Source organism: Phocoena phocoena, chromosome 19 (assembly GCF_963924675.1).
Source record: "Phocoena phocoena chromosome 19, mPhoPho1.1, whole genome shotgun sequence".
Taxonomy (NCBI): domain Eukaryota; kingdom Metazoa; phylum Chordata; class Mammalia; order Artiodactyla; family Phocoenidae; genus Phocoena; species Phocoena phocoena.
The window spans coordinates 7,854,316-7,867,226 of record NC_089237.1 but is presented as its reverse complement, the minus strand read 5'-3'; positions in this window follow the sequence as shown (position 1 = coordinate 7,867,226).

Below are 12,911 nucleotides of genomic sequence, written 5' to 3'. Positions count from 1 at the left end.
CAACTCGAGTAAACTCCCTGGGGGGTTGTTGGCGGCGACCCAGAGGAGGAAGTTACCAAGGCGGACTTGGCGACCTGACCAGGTAGGGCCAAAGTTAGGAAAAACCAAACCGCTGTAGGAGGCTGAGGTGGCACAGGCCCAGGCTGCAAAGTGCTCACGCGCCCACACCTGCCCCCACCGACACCCGCTCACAACTCTCTCTTCCCATCGCCTCAAGTCGAGAAGAGGCAGGTCTCTGCGGCCCCGGTAACTCGGGCGCGCCTCCGCCGCATCTCCTCTTACAGAGGACCCAGGCGGCCCGGCCCCGTTTCCCAACACCTGGGAGGGGAGGAGGGCGGGGCCCAAGTGTCCCCACGTAGAGAGGAGGCCGCAGGCTGGGACGCGTTGGCCTGGCCACCTCCGTCCTGCGTGGCCCCCGGGCAGCCCTGGCTGGGTCCTGAGCGTCCCGAGCGTGTTCCGGGAAGGTGACTCAGCGACGCTTTCACGGGTCGAGAAACTATGCGAAACTAGGAACCGGGAGAGGAAGCGGGGGCGGGGCGGCATCGCCCTCTCGCAGGGCCGCGGCGGGTGTCCGCTGAGGTCTGATCTTGAACCTACAGGCCCCCACCCGCAACCCCCAGGAATCCGGCGCCAGGAGGGGAGCGCGGCGCTGCGGCCGCAGTGCTGCGGTCACGCGACGCGGAGACTCAAGCGCCTGCGGGAGGAGGGGGCTCCTTGCGGGAGCCGGGGCTCGATCCCTCTCCTCCCCCTTCGCCTGCCTTCTCCTCCCGCCAGGACTCCGGTCAAAGTCGGGGCTTTGGCGCCTAGAAGACGCGGGACGCGGGCGGGGTGCTCCCCGAGATCTCAGTCTTGGAGGGAGGGTGCTGCGGAGACCGCCAGGGCAGCCTCCCCCTTCTCCCCCGCTCGGGAGGGCACTTCCATCAGTCCTGAAAAACTACTGCCTTAAACCTTGGAGTCTGGTGGGAAACTGAGGCCCTCGGGAAAGGAAGACCTGGCTGTGCACGAGTCCGCAGGGAGAAAGCCCACCTGCCACTGGGTCCCTCCGCCTCCCAGCGTCCCGGGCTGGAGCCCTTGGGGTCGTGGGGCAGGACGGGGGCGGGGTTGACTGGAAACCGAGCGACGAGGGAGGCGGGGCAGCCTGCTGGGTTCATTATCCGGCCTCCGGGGGCCCAGCGGGAGGGAGGTGAGGGGCCGAGCCCTCTGGCCCCGGTTCCAGTCTGCACAATGGCTGCTCTGTCCTCCCCGCGGCCTCGCCCCCGCCCCCACCCCCACGGTCCCTGCTCTGCCCTCCTCATTCTTGTCCGTCACCTCCCCCCTCCAGGCTGCCTCCCTCCAGGCCCACACCGCCCTCCAGCCCCTCTCTAAAGAGCTTTATTTCATCTCCAGAAACACTCGTCAGCATCCCTGGCCCAAGAGACAAGATTGAGCAAAGCAAGATGCTTTGCCCCTTTGATAACGGGGAACTGAAACCCGGAGAGGTGAAGGGTCTCGCCTAAGCCACTGAACCAGTTCCCGACAGAGCTGAGAAGCCAACACAGGTCCCAACCCCCAGGCTGAGAGGCCCAGCTGACCCCAGGCTTCTAGCTGATATCTGAGTATCTGTCGGCCGGGTGGGTTGCTTGCCACAGAGCTGCCCCAGTAACCCAGCTGCTGGGTCTCCCTGGGAAAGAGGAAGCAACCCGAAGCCCTCTCCAGGCTTCATCATCCAGGTTCTGGTTAAGCAACTAGCTGCTGTGGCCAAGGGCCTCTGGAGTCAGGCTTGATCTGCGCTGATCGCCAACCCGCAGGTAACGCCTGTCTCCCAGGTGAAAGAGACTGCCTTTCCATCTCCCCCAGCCACCCTCCTTCCTGCTTGAGGGCAGCCTTCCCAGGTGGACACACCTGAGAACCCCCTTTTTTTTTCTTCTTCAGAGAAAGAAAGCAGGCATTCACAGGGCCTGGCCCGGCTCTCTGGAAACTTGGAGCCAAGGCCGCCAGATGGCAAATGACTTGCTTTTATTAGGAGAGGCTTCCTGCCATCTCACCTGTTCCTGAGGTTTTCAGCTCCCAAGTTGAACTGGAGGACCTCGAGGCCTCCCTTGACCTCAAGTCCTTTCTGCCTGGGAGGCTGCAAGGGCAGGGGAAGGGAGGTATCCAGCCCTGCAAACTGTGTTGTTGTTGTTTTTTTTAATGTATTTTTTTGTTTGTTTGGTTTTGGCTGTTGTTTTAGCCGCGCCGCGCGGCATGTGGGATCTTAGCCCCCCGACCAGGGATTGAACCCCTGTCCCCTGCTTTGGAAGCGTAGGGTCTTAACCACCGGACCGCAGTTTGCAGGGATGTCCTGCAAACTGTTTTTAAGACTTGTGTTCTGGGACAGCCCCAGATGTGGTTTTCCATTCTGAGATCCTGGTGACCGTGCCAGGCATTGAGGAGTGTGCCACACATGGATATCCAGGAGAGCAGACTGGTCACACAAGATTCTTGGCTGCTTGCAGGGAATGTTACGAGTTTCTGTCCCTGCGGCGGTTCAGCCACCCTGGGTGTGGTGGAGTGAGCTTAACTCTACCTCTTGCGTGGCCTACTTCTCCTCACGGGTGTCCTCGCCAGGGCTGGGAACCAAAGTCTCTTCTGGGCCTCTGGGCTCTGCCTGCCACACACCCCCACCTGCAGGCCTGCTGAGAGGGACACATCCCTTTCAGGGGAATTCGCGGGCACAGCCCTCCCCGTGGAGCCTGCGAGCCTCACCCACTTCACTCATTTCAGATGCTTGCCCGGCATCTGAAGGCATTTGTATTAGTTTCCTGGGATCATCGCAACAAGGTACCACAAACTGGGTGGCTTAACAGAAATTTACTGTGTCGCTGTTCTCAAGAAATCCAAGATTAAGATGTTGGTAGGGTCGGTTCCTTTGGAGGGCTGTGAGGGGGAGTCTGTCCCAGGCTGCTCTCCTAGCTTCTGGTGGTTGGCTGGCAAACTTTGGTGTTCCTTGACCTGTACATGCATCACCCAGACTCTGCCCTCATCGTCACACGGCCCTCTTCCCTTGTGAAAGATCTGGCCGAGATGTGTTCTTTCAGGGTCTGCCTTCTCTTCTGTCGGGCATGTTCTTTTTCGAAAGCAAATTACTCTGGGAGGGAAAACCAATAAGTTATCAGGACTCTAGTGTGAATGGAGGTATCCACTTTAAACTAAAAAAATCTAACAATACTAGGTGTCCCCAAAGAGGACAACAGTGCACGCTCGTGTGGGTGTCGCAGGAAAGGTGTCTGGGAGCTGGACCTGCCCGCCTCCGCTGTTGGGAGGAATTGTTTATATCTGCGCTGGCTGCCGGGTGGCTTTGCCCAGGCTTGCACAGTGCCCCGGCTACCTTGACTTTCAGATCTTACCTCACACCTTGGCTTCTGGCCTCGGGAGAACAAAGCTGAGTTTCGTGTTAGTGCACCGGGTTCCTGTCGCTGCACCACTTGACTATCCTGCAGTACTGAAGGTCAGAAGTTTCAAACGGATTGATGGGGCTGTGCTGTCTTCCTGCTCTAGCTTCTAGAGACCTGCATTCCTCGGCTCAGGACCCCCTCCTTCACCTCCGAAGGCGGTAGCACAGCATCTTCAGGTCTCTGTCTGACTTCTGCTTCTGCTGTCACATCTCTGACTTTGACCTTTCTCCCTCCCTCTTACAGGGTCTCCTGTCTGTGATGACATTGGCCCCACCTGGCTAACCCAGGATCATCTCCCCATTCAAGAGCCGTAACTCAATAGCGTCTGCAAAATCCCTTTTGCCATATAAGGTAACATATTCATGGGTCCCAAGGATTATGACGCAGCCGTCTTTGGGGGGCTGTTATTTTGCTAACCGCAGCTGGGTAGGAAAAGTCTGGGAACCGTGTCCTTACTTGGCTACAGAACCTTCGTTCTAGCATTCCTTACCTCCCCAGTGCTACCAACTGAACACATACCAGGAACTTAGTTTCCCCCAGATAAGCATTTGTCGTGGTGGGACCGAAAACACTCTTGCTGAGGTCATCAACACCTGATTCTGTAGACTTTTTGGTCTTTGACTCATCCGGCAGAGGCCCCTGCAAAGAAAGCTGGTTTCCATTTTTTTAAATTACCCAGGAGGGAAAAAACAAATTACCCAAAAGAGAGAAATTGACATCTTCACTAAATATAGTAATTATAGGTTTGCAAAGGACTTTTCACCTGAGGAAGGGGTGGGGAGCAGACCAGCCCATCCATTTCCAGCCTGGCAGGAAGGGCTTACCACAGGGCGCAGCCTGCTGGGTATTTCACAAAATGTGCGGTCCGCTCAGCTCCTGTCATGTGACCCGACAGTCCAGCTACTTCTGTCCTCTGTGGTAAGTCTGGACCAGGCCAGCCACGTGGAGAACCGTGGCTAGGAACCTTCCACAGGCTCCCGCTGACATCAGCTCTGGTTTGGGCCCAGCATGGGCTCTGGCCTGGTCTCCAGCGCCCTATCCCCCATCCTGGATACTTGTGAGGGGAGAGATGATCCCCTTCTGAGGCTGCAGCCAGTCCCCACCCCACCCAACTGTGCTTTGTAATCACTTACTCGTTTATACTGGCTTATACTGGTTCGGAGACACTGTGTAACTGGTGAACGTTCTCATTCAAGGGAAGAGAAGCCGTCAGCCACGTGTCAAACTGCTTTGGGTGATTCCCAAAAGGAGAACTTCTGGGAAGCGGGAAGAGGGGCTTGGCCCCTCTACAGTCGGTCGGGCAGCAGGAGAGCCGAGCCGCTTTTATCTGGGAGTAGCCTGGCGTCCAGGCCGAGGGGATGGGTGTGTCACAGTTTTCCGGGGGCTTTTTGTTGTGCAATGTTTTCCACTTTCACATCTCTCTGAAGCTAAGCTATGTCCTTGGGTTGTTCCCAAAGCAAACAGACAGCGGGCTGGACACAGTGCGTTAGCGCTAACGGTCTAGGGTGGTTTCCTGGTACCTGCGGATGGATCCCTTCCTCGGAGCAAAGGTGAAGTCCTAGCTCACCCCCTCCGGAGATGCTCACTCTGCCTTGGGAACGCCCTTTCGAGGCGCCCTGCTGGCCCCTGGTGGCCACCTGGGGATGCGTCCCTCTCTCGTCCGTTATCCAAAAGGTGCAGCCACTCAGGCCTCCTCCACAGAAGCCAATTTGTTGGAGGCAAAAGAGGGGCCGGCGCGCTTCTTTGCCAAGCTGCAAAGCGAGGGAGGCTGGAGTGGGCTTGCCTGCCTGCGGCTTATTATCCACACCCTGAGAACAGAAATTCCCCTTTCCTAGAGGCTGGCCTCCTGAAGGTCAGACCCTTCGATTCTGTCCAGACACAGCCTTGGTAGTTTAAGTAATGAGTATACAGGATGCGCTGGACAGGGGTCTAGGAGAGGGGCCCGGGGCAAGGGGCACCGTAACCTCATTCCACACGTGTGCCCGCAAGGCTTTGTGTAGCCAAGGCAGTGATGCTGTGCTGATCCGACACGAGAACCGTTTCCAAAAGCGGCTCGTTGTTCTTTTTGCTCATTGCCCACAAGCGCTGACCACAGCAACGTGACCGGCACCTTGAAAATGAGCTGAGATGTCATTTCTCCTTCAAGGCACTAGCAGCCTCCTCTGAAACTCCCCGTTTCAAAACAGAATGGGGAACCTAGTGATTACCTGTCAAAGCTTACAGACTAAGGAGTGAAATTATTTTTAAAAAACAAACAAAAGATGGAATGGGCTTGGAGCGCGCTCCTGAACCGTGAGGAGCATATAGGTGGGGGCTGAAGAACATATCCTTTCTTTGCTCTTGCTGTCTCCTTCCTAGAGCTGCAGTCGTTGTGGTTCTGTACACAGAAGTCCTCGAGAGAAATGCTTGTGGGCTGCTCTCCCAACCGCATCCCTCTGGCGGATCCAGGGGAGGGAGCCCTATCCGGGTGCCAGGTGGCTGCTGCAGTGATGCAGAGCCCAGGAAGGGCACAGTCCAACACCCCACCTCCTCCTGGCTCCCCGCAGCAGGCTGATGGGTCCAGGGAGGGAGGGACAGACAGACGGCTCTGATGCAGAGTTAGAAGGACAAATCCATCTTCCTGACTCGGCATGACCTAGAAAAATGCATAGCATCAGAACTTGGTATTTGCAAACAAGCACAAGGATCCTATCTTTTTTTTTTTTTTTTTAAGGATCCCATCATTTTAAGCTGAGGTTCCAGTTGCCATGTGACAAGTATCTGTGACCACTCGGTTCTCAGACTGAGAACTTTGAGCACTTAAGGAGGGAAGACAGTCTAACTGCAAAATATGTTTAGCGTGGAATCGGATCTGCCGCCTTCATCTCTTGGCAGGGGTAAGTGTTATCCTAAGGGGAGAGGTGTGTTGAGTCCTCAGGGGTGGATCTGTTACCCCGATTTGCAGCCATTAGTGGTGCAGGAGCCACACAGGCTGGGGAGAGGCTGAGTGGCGGCCCGGAGACAAGCAAACCCCAGGACACTGAAGACCGGGTCTCTGAGGTCTCAGGCATTTCTGAAATGCTGAGGACCCTGAGTGGAATACCAGAAGCCCAATTCTGATTCTAAACCAAGACTTGGGTATCTGTGTGTACTTAACAATGACTAGCAGGTCGCCCGTGAAGAAATGGTCCTAAGAGATGTGGAAACAAATCTGGAGTACCCACCAGCCCTTGAGAAAAATACCTTAAAAATTTTTTTAATTGAAGTATAGTTGATTTACAATGTTGTATTAGTTTCAGGTGTATAGCAAAGTGATTCAGTTATACATATACCTATATTCTTTTTCAGAGTCTTTTCCATTATAGGTTGTTACAAGATATTGAATATAGTTCCCTGTGCTATACAGTAGGTCTTTGTTTTTCTATTTTATATATAGTGGTGTGTATCTGTTAATTCCAAATTCCTAAATGAACCTCCTCCCTACCCCCAAGAAAAATATCTTGTTTTTTTTCTTTTTGGCTGAGCCACATGGCTTGTGGGATCCCGAGCCCTCGGCAGTGAAAGCGTGGAGTCCTAAGCACTGAACCATCAGGGAATTCCTGAAAAATATCTTTTAGAAAGGAGAGCCTTGGGACTTCCCTGGCAATCCAGTGGTTAAAGACTCTGAGCTTCCACTGCAGGGGGTGCGGGATCTATCCCTGGTTGGGGAGCTAAGATCCCGCATGCCACGTGGCGGGGCCCAAAAAAGGAGAGACGCAAGGTTCCTCAAAAAGTTAAACATAGAGTTACTGCATGACCCAGCAGTTTCACTCCTGGGTACTTAACCAAGGGAACTGAGAACATGTGTCCACACAAAAAGTTGTACACGAATGTTCATAGCAGCTCTATTCACAATAACTGAAAGGTAGAAACAACCCAAGTGTCCATCAACAGAGGAATGGGTAAAAGAAATGTGGCATATCCATACTCAGGAATAGCATCTGGCCGTAAAAAGGAATGAAGTCCTGATCCATGCTACAGTGTGGATGAACCACACGAACATTATGTGAAAGAAGTGACAGAAGCCGTATACAAAAGGCCACATATTGTGTGATTCCATGTAAATGAAACGTCCGGAATAGGTAAATCCATAAAGACAGAAAGCGGACTGGTGGTTGGCTGGCGTATGGGGAGATACTGCTTAATGGATATGGGTTGTGTTTTGGGTGATTTTATTTTAGGTGACAGTTGTATTATGGGTTTTGTTTTGGAACTAGTTATTGTGAATGTGTTAAATGCCACTGACTTGTTTATTTTATGTTTTGTGCATTCATCCGAATTTTTTTTAAATGTTCATTTACTTTATTTATTCCTTTTTTTTTTTTATTTGGCCACGCCTTGGCTTGTGGGATCTTAGTTCCCTGACCAGGAACTGAACCTGCGCCCTCGGCAATAAAAGTGCAGAGTCCTAACCATCGGACCTCTAGGGAATTCCCAAATTTTATTTTATTTTATTTTATTTCATTTATTTATTATTTTTTTTGCGGTACGCGGGCCTCTCACTGTTGTGGCCTCTCCCGTTGCAGAGCACAGGCTCAGCGGCCATGGCTCATGGGCCCAGCCTCTCTGCGGCATGTGGGATCTTCCCAGACCAGGGCACGAACCCGTGTCCCCTGCATCAGCAGGCAGACTCCCAACCACTGGGCCACCAGGGAAGCCCTATTTTATTTTTTTTAAATGAGGGACTTGAACCAGCCTTGACCCTTTCAGGATCATTCTTTTGTGATGCACAAAAAGTCCATTTCTAAGGATGCAGTTGAAATTCTGATTTGGGTGGTGGTAGATATTTATTCCAGGCATTTGTTGAAGAAGGGGAAGGAGGACTTCTTCAGGACCATCTTGATGGGGGCAGGGACCACTACCTGGGGTCTTGCAGCGGTGGGGGAGGGAGTAGAGATTGGGCTCAACTGTGAATATAAGGAAAGGTGGGAATGTATAGCCAGGGAGCAGATCGGGGTCAGTGGATGGAAGATTACTAAGAGGAAACATCAGGGGAAAGGGGAGATTTTTGCTAAACCGACCTACCTGAACTTGCCGAAGGCAGGCCAGGGGGCTCAGACATCACCCCAGGGTGGTGGAGGATGGGGAACCTCAACAGGTATTGAAGGTGACCAGACACGGAGGATGGGGGATTCTGGCTAAACTGACTTAGCAGGATTCTTGCTAGAAGTGGACTCTGCAAAGCAGGACACAGAAGCCCAGGGTTCGAGACCTAGTCAGAAGAGGGCTCAGGTGAGCCCGATTAGATCAAAGAGAGAATCTTTCTTGTCACTAAATTATTTGGAGTCCAGTAATGTCAGCCTCATGGAACCATTCAGAGGCTCCTTCCCTCTCCTTTCAGGGGTGAGGGGTGGCCGCCAGTGCTTTGGTGGCATTATTTGGAGGGACTTATCTTGTCTCAAAAGTAGTGTCACCTTGTGGGGGCCCTAAATGCCGATATTTGTGTGTGGAGTTTTTATTGAAGTATAAATATATACAGGAAAGCACACAGATCATAAACTATGAATTTATGCACTAACACACCTGCATTAATAAAACAGCACATCCTAGAGACCCCTGGTGCGCCCTCCCAGCCACTCGCCGCCCCGCACAGGATAACCACTCATGCAGTGTATTTTTATATTTGGGAAGAAATATACTTAAAATTTAAACAAAGTAAAAATACATTAGAGATGGAAAAATTTTAAATCCAGCCCTTTTTATTTGTGAAGGCTCTTCCAAATGGCTCAGACGTGGTAAGGGCTGAGGGCTCTAAGTGGGTTTGGCCTCGGGATATTCCTAAAGGACAGCAGGAGGTAGCTGGCAATAGCCACGGGATCAGCTGATGGACCCATCTCCTTTCTGGGTCATTTGGCACCTGGGCTCCCAAACGAGCCAGCACATTGGAACCCCCTGGTGGAGCTTCAGTACTACAGATACCTGGGTCCCACCCCCAGAGATTGTGATTTAACTGGTCTGGAGTGTGGCCCGAGCTTCAGAGTTTTTCAAAGCTCTGAAGTGATTCTAATATGCAGACAGGGCTTCCCTGGCAGTCCAGCAGTTAAGACTCTGCGCTTCCAATACAGGGAACGCAGGTTTGACCCCTGGTCGGGGATCCCACATCCTGTGCAGCGAGGCCAAAAAATTTAAAAATTAAAAATAGATAAAAAAATATGCAGACAAATGTGGGAACTACTGACTTAGCATAAAAGGAAGATCTGAAGCCTGTTTTCCAAGCAGGCAGGCAAACTCAAAGGCCTCCCAGAGATTCTGTAACTGCCACAAAAAACTTTCTTATTCAAGAACATCATGAATTGTCACGGTCCCACTGACTATTTCACGTCTGGAAATGAGTCAGGCATAGTACAGAAATGACACATACTATTACAGCCTCTCCCCACATCCTCCCAGACACTGGCTTGGGAATGTGGGAACAGTGACAAACCTGGCTACCACCCAGGCTCCAGGAAAAGGGGGGGAGGGGAGGCTCTGCAATTATTACAGTCACTCCCACTAGGTGTGTCAAAGCAGATGCTCTTGTGAATTAAAAAAAACTCAATTAAATCTTATTTCCCCGTTGGACAGTAATACAATTTTGAAAATGTTCTTTCTTAGTATCGAATTGGTATTTAATTACCGGGGGGATTCGACCTTCCCTGAAAGGCAGATGCAGTTACCTTCCCACCATGAGGACTCTCACCCTGAGGGTCAGCCTTGGAAGTTCCTGCCCCCTCCACCTCATCACACTGTACCTTCATGATATAGGTCAGATTTCTAAGAACCTGTGTTTCTATGGTGGTTGTTCGGAATAGTGGTTTAAAATTTACGGAAGGGGCTTCCCTGGTGGCACAGTGGTTGAGAGTCCGCCTGCCGATGCAGGGGACACGGGTTTGTGCCCCGGTCTGGGAAGATCCCACGTGCCACGGAGCGGTTAGGCCCGTGAGCCATGGCCGCTGAGCCTGCGCGTCCGGAGACTGTGCTCCGCAACGGGAGAGGCCACAACAGTGAGAGGCCCGCGTACTGCAAAAAATAATAAATAAATAAATAAATAAAATAAAATTTACGAAAGAATGGGAAAGGAGTGACAGGAGGAAGAAATGGGCAGGTGGGGGAGGACGGGGAGCGGGGTGCGGGGGGAGCTGGAATGCTTTCATGTCAAGGGTTACCCAGCTTGTGAGCTGGTACTGTGCCTAGGCTAGAACTTGGGCTTGGAATGGTGTTTGACCTGTATCTTTCCACCAGCCCAGATATCCCACTTGTGCAAACCCTTCTTGGACAATCACTAGAAAGGCAATTAAGTTTTCATCCAAGAAAGCACCATATGTTTCTTCAGAAACCTTTCAAGTACTTGACTCCCTAGGGAAGTGTTCTAATTATCTGTTTCCGAGTGAGAAATCACCCTAAGATGTAGTGGCTTGAAGCAATAATTTATTGGGTCCATCGTGGGTTGATTGGGCTCAGCCAGGTGGTTCTCACTTGGGGACTCAGGTGATTACAATGTCAGTGGGCTGAACATCTGAGATGGGGCAGGCTGTCAGCTGGTTCAGCTGGGGCTGTCAGCCAGAGTGCCTGTGTGGACTCTCCATGTGACATGGCAGCTAGGTTCCCAGAGGGAATGTCTCAAGAGCATCATTCCAGGACACCCAGCGGAAGCTGTGTGGCTTCTCATGCCCTGGTTTTGGAAGTCCCAGGCCATCACTTGTGCCACATTCTACAGCTCAAGCAAGTCACTAAGGCCAGCCCAGGTTCCAGGGAATGGAACCAGGGTCCTTCCCCCATGGTCGGGGAGGAGGGACTGACGGAGGCCATATTTAGGGGCTCTCAGTTACTTACCTTAGGAATTGAGAATTGGGACAAATTTAGGGAACTGCTTCACCCTTAAGGAAACTAGTTTGTAGCTTAAGAACAAGATTCCTTCAAATATATTTTCAGGAACCCCAGCGCCGTGTTGATCAACGCCCCAGCTTCCTTGGGTCTCCTTGCTTTAACTGAAACCAGCTACCCTGCCTGACGGCGTTCATCCTTAAGCCTTCTCTCTACCCCCGGAAGCTGCTGCTTTTCCACTTCCTTCTTAATACAAGTGCTAACATTCATCGCGCTCTTACTTTGTGCCGGACACTGTGCTGAGCAGTGCAAGCACTTAGCCCTTGTCATTAGGAAGACTTGTCTTGTTGAAGTGCCCATTAAGAAAAGGTTGATTGTTTGTTTGTTTCCAGTAACCACCGCCAGCTGTGCTCTGTCCAAACCCCCTTTGTTACTGGCTGAAAGACTCCCCATTAAGGCACCTCGATCTGATTCCACTGATCCAGTCACTTCTTTTTGTTATTAAGGCAGCCCCACTTGGGAGTTTAAGACTGGTCCATTTAGGAACTCAAACTTGGGAATTCCCTGGTGGTCCAGTGGTTCGGACCCAGCACTTTCACTACAGGGGCCCCGGGTTTGATTACCTGGTCCCGCAAGCCGTGGGCATGGCCAAAAAAAAAAAAAAAAAGAAAGAAAGAAAGTGAAACTTATCTCGAGCACAGGCTCCAGCACTGAAGCAGGGACAAGGCCTATCTCTCACAAGCCGCCCACTGCTCTGTGCTTACTTCTGAGGTTGAGGCGGAGGGGAGAGAAATAGAAAACAGATGTGTTTCCTGTGGTGACTAGTTGGGGGCGGTGATGTGGCTGTCCTGTGCCTGGGTCTTTACTGCTGACCCAACTCATTCTCTAGAGCAGGGTTTCTCATCCTCAGCACTATTGACACTGGGGGCTGGATTAGCCTCTGTTGTGGGGACCTGTCCTGTGCATTGTTTAGCAGTATCCCTGGCCTCCGCCCACTAGATGCCAGTAGTACTTCCCAAGTTGTGCAACCAAAAATGTCTCCAGTCATTGCCAATGTCCCCTGGGAGCAACCTTGCCCTGGCCGAGAACCAGTGCTCCTTAGACTTGGTGTGGACAAGTGGGCGCCCCACAGGACTGCCAGCAGAGACTCTCTCCCAAGGGGCTCCCCTGGTTACACATTCTTGCTGACCTTTGGAGGTGGCCTCATGCCATATTTATTGCTCTGAGGAGGTTCCCCAATCCCAAATCCCAGAATCTGCAATTCCATCCACACTCTGGATCCGACTCTGGGGCTGTGGGGTTGCACCCATCTTCTGAGGGGATGGGTGGATCCAGTCCTTTGCCTCCTGGCTGACTGCCCACCATGCCAGCTCCTCTGGGCACTGTCCAAACTGCAGGAGCCCCAGGGCAGATCCACCAGCCCACGGCCAAGTGGACAGCCAAGTGGGAGACAAGATGTTCCTCTCTACTGTCCCACACACTTTACAGTGACTCCACTGTGTCCCCAACCCTCCCCACCCCCACCTGGTTTCAAGAAAAGCCAGTCTTCATGAAGAAGCAGCCTCTCACCCTTCCTCTCTCCCTTTTTCTTGAGGCAGGATGCCATGACACCAACTACCCATAGTTGGGCCAAACTTCACAGGTTAAGACCACCATCCTCCATAAGACTGTCCAGAC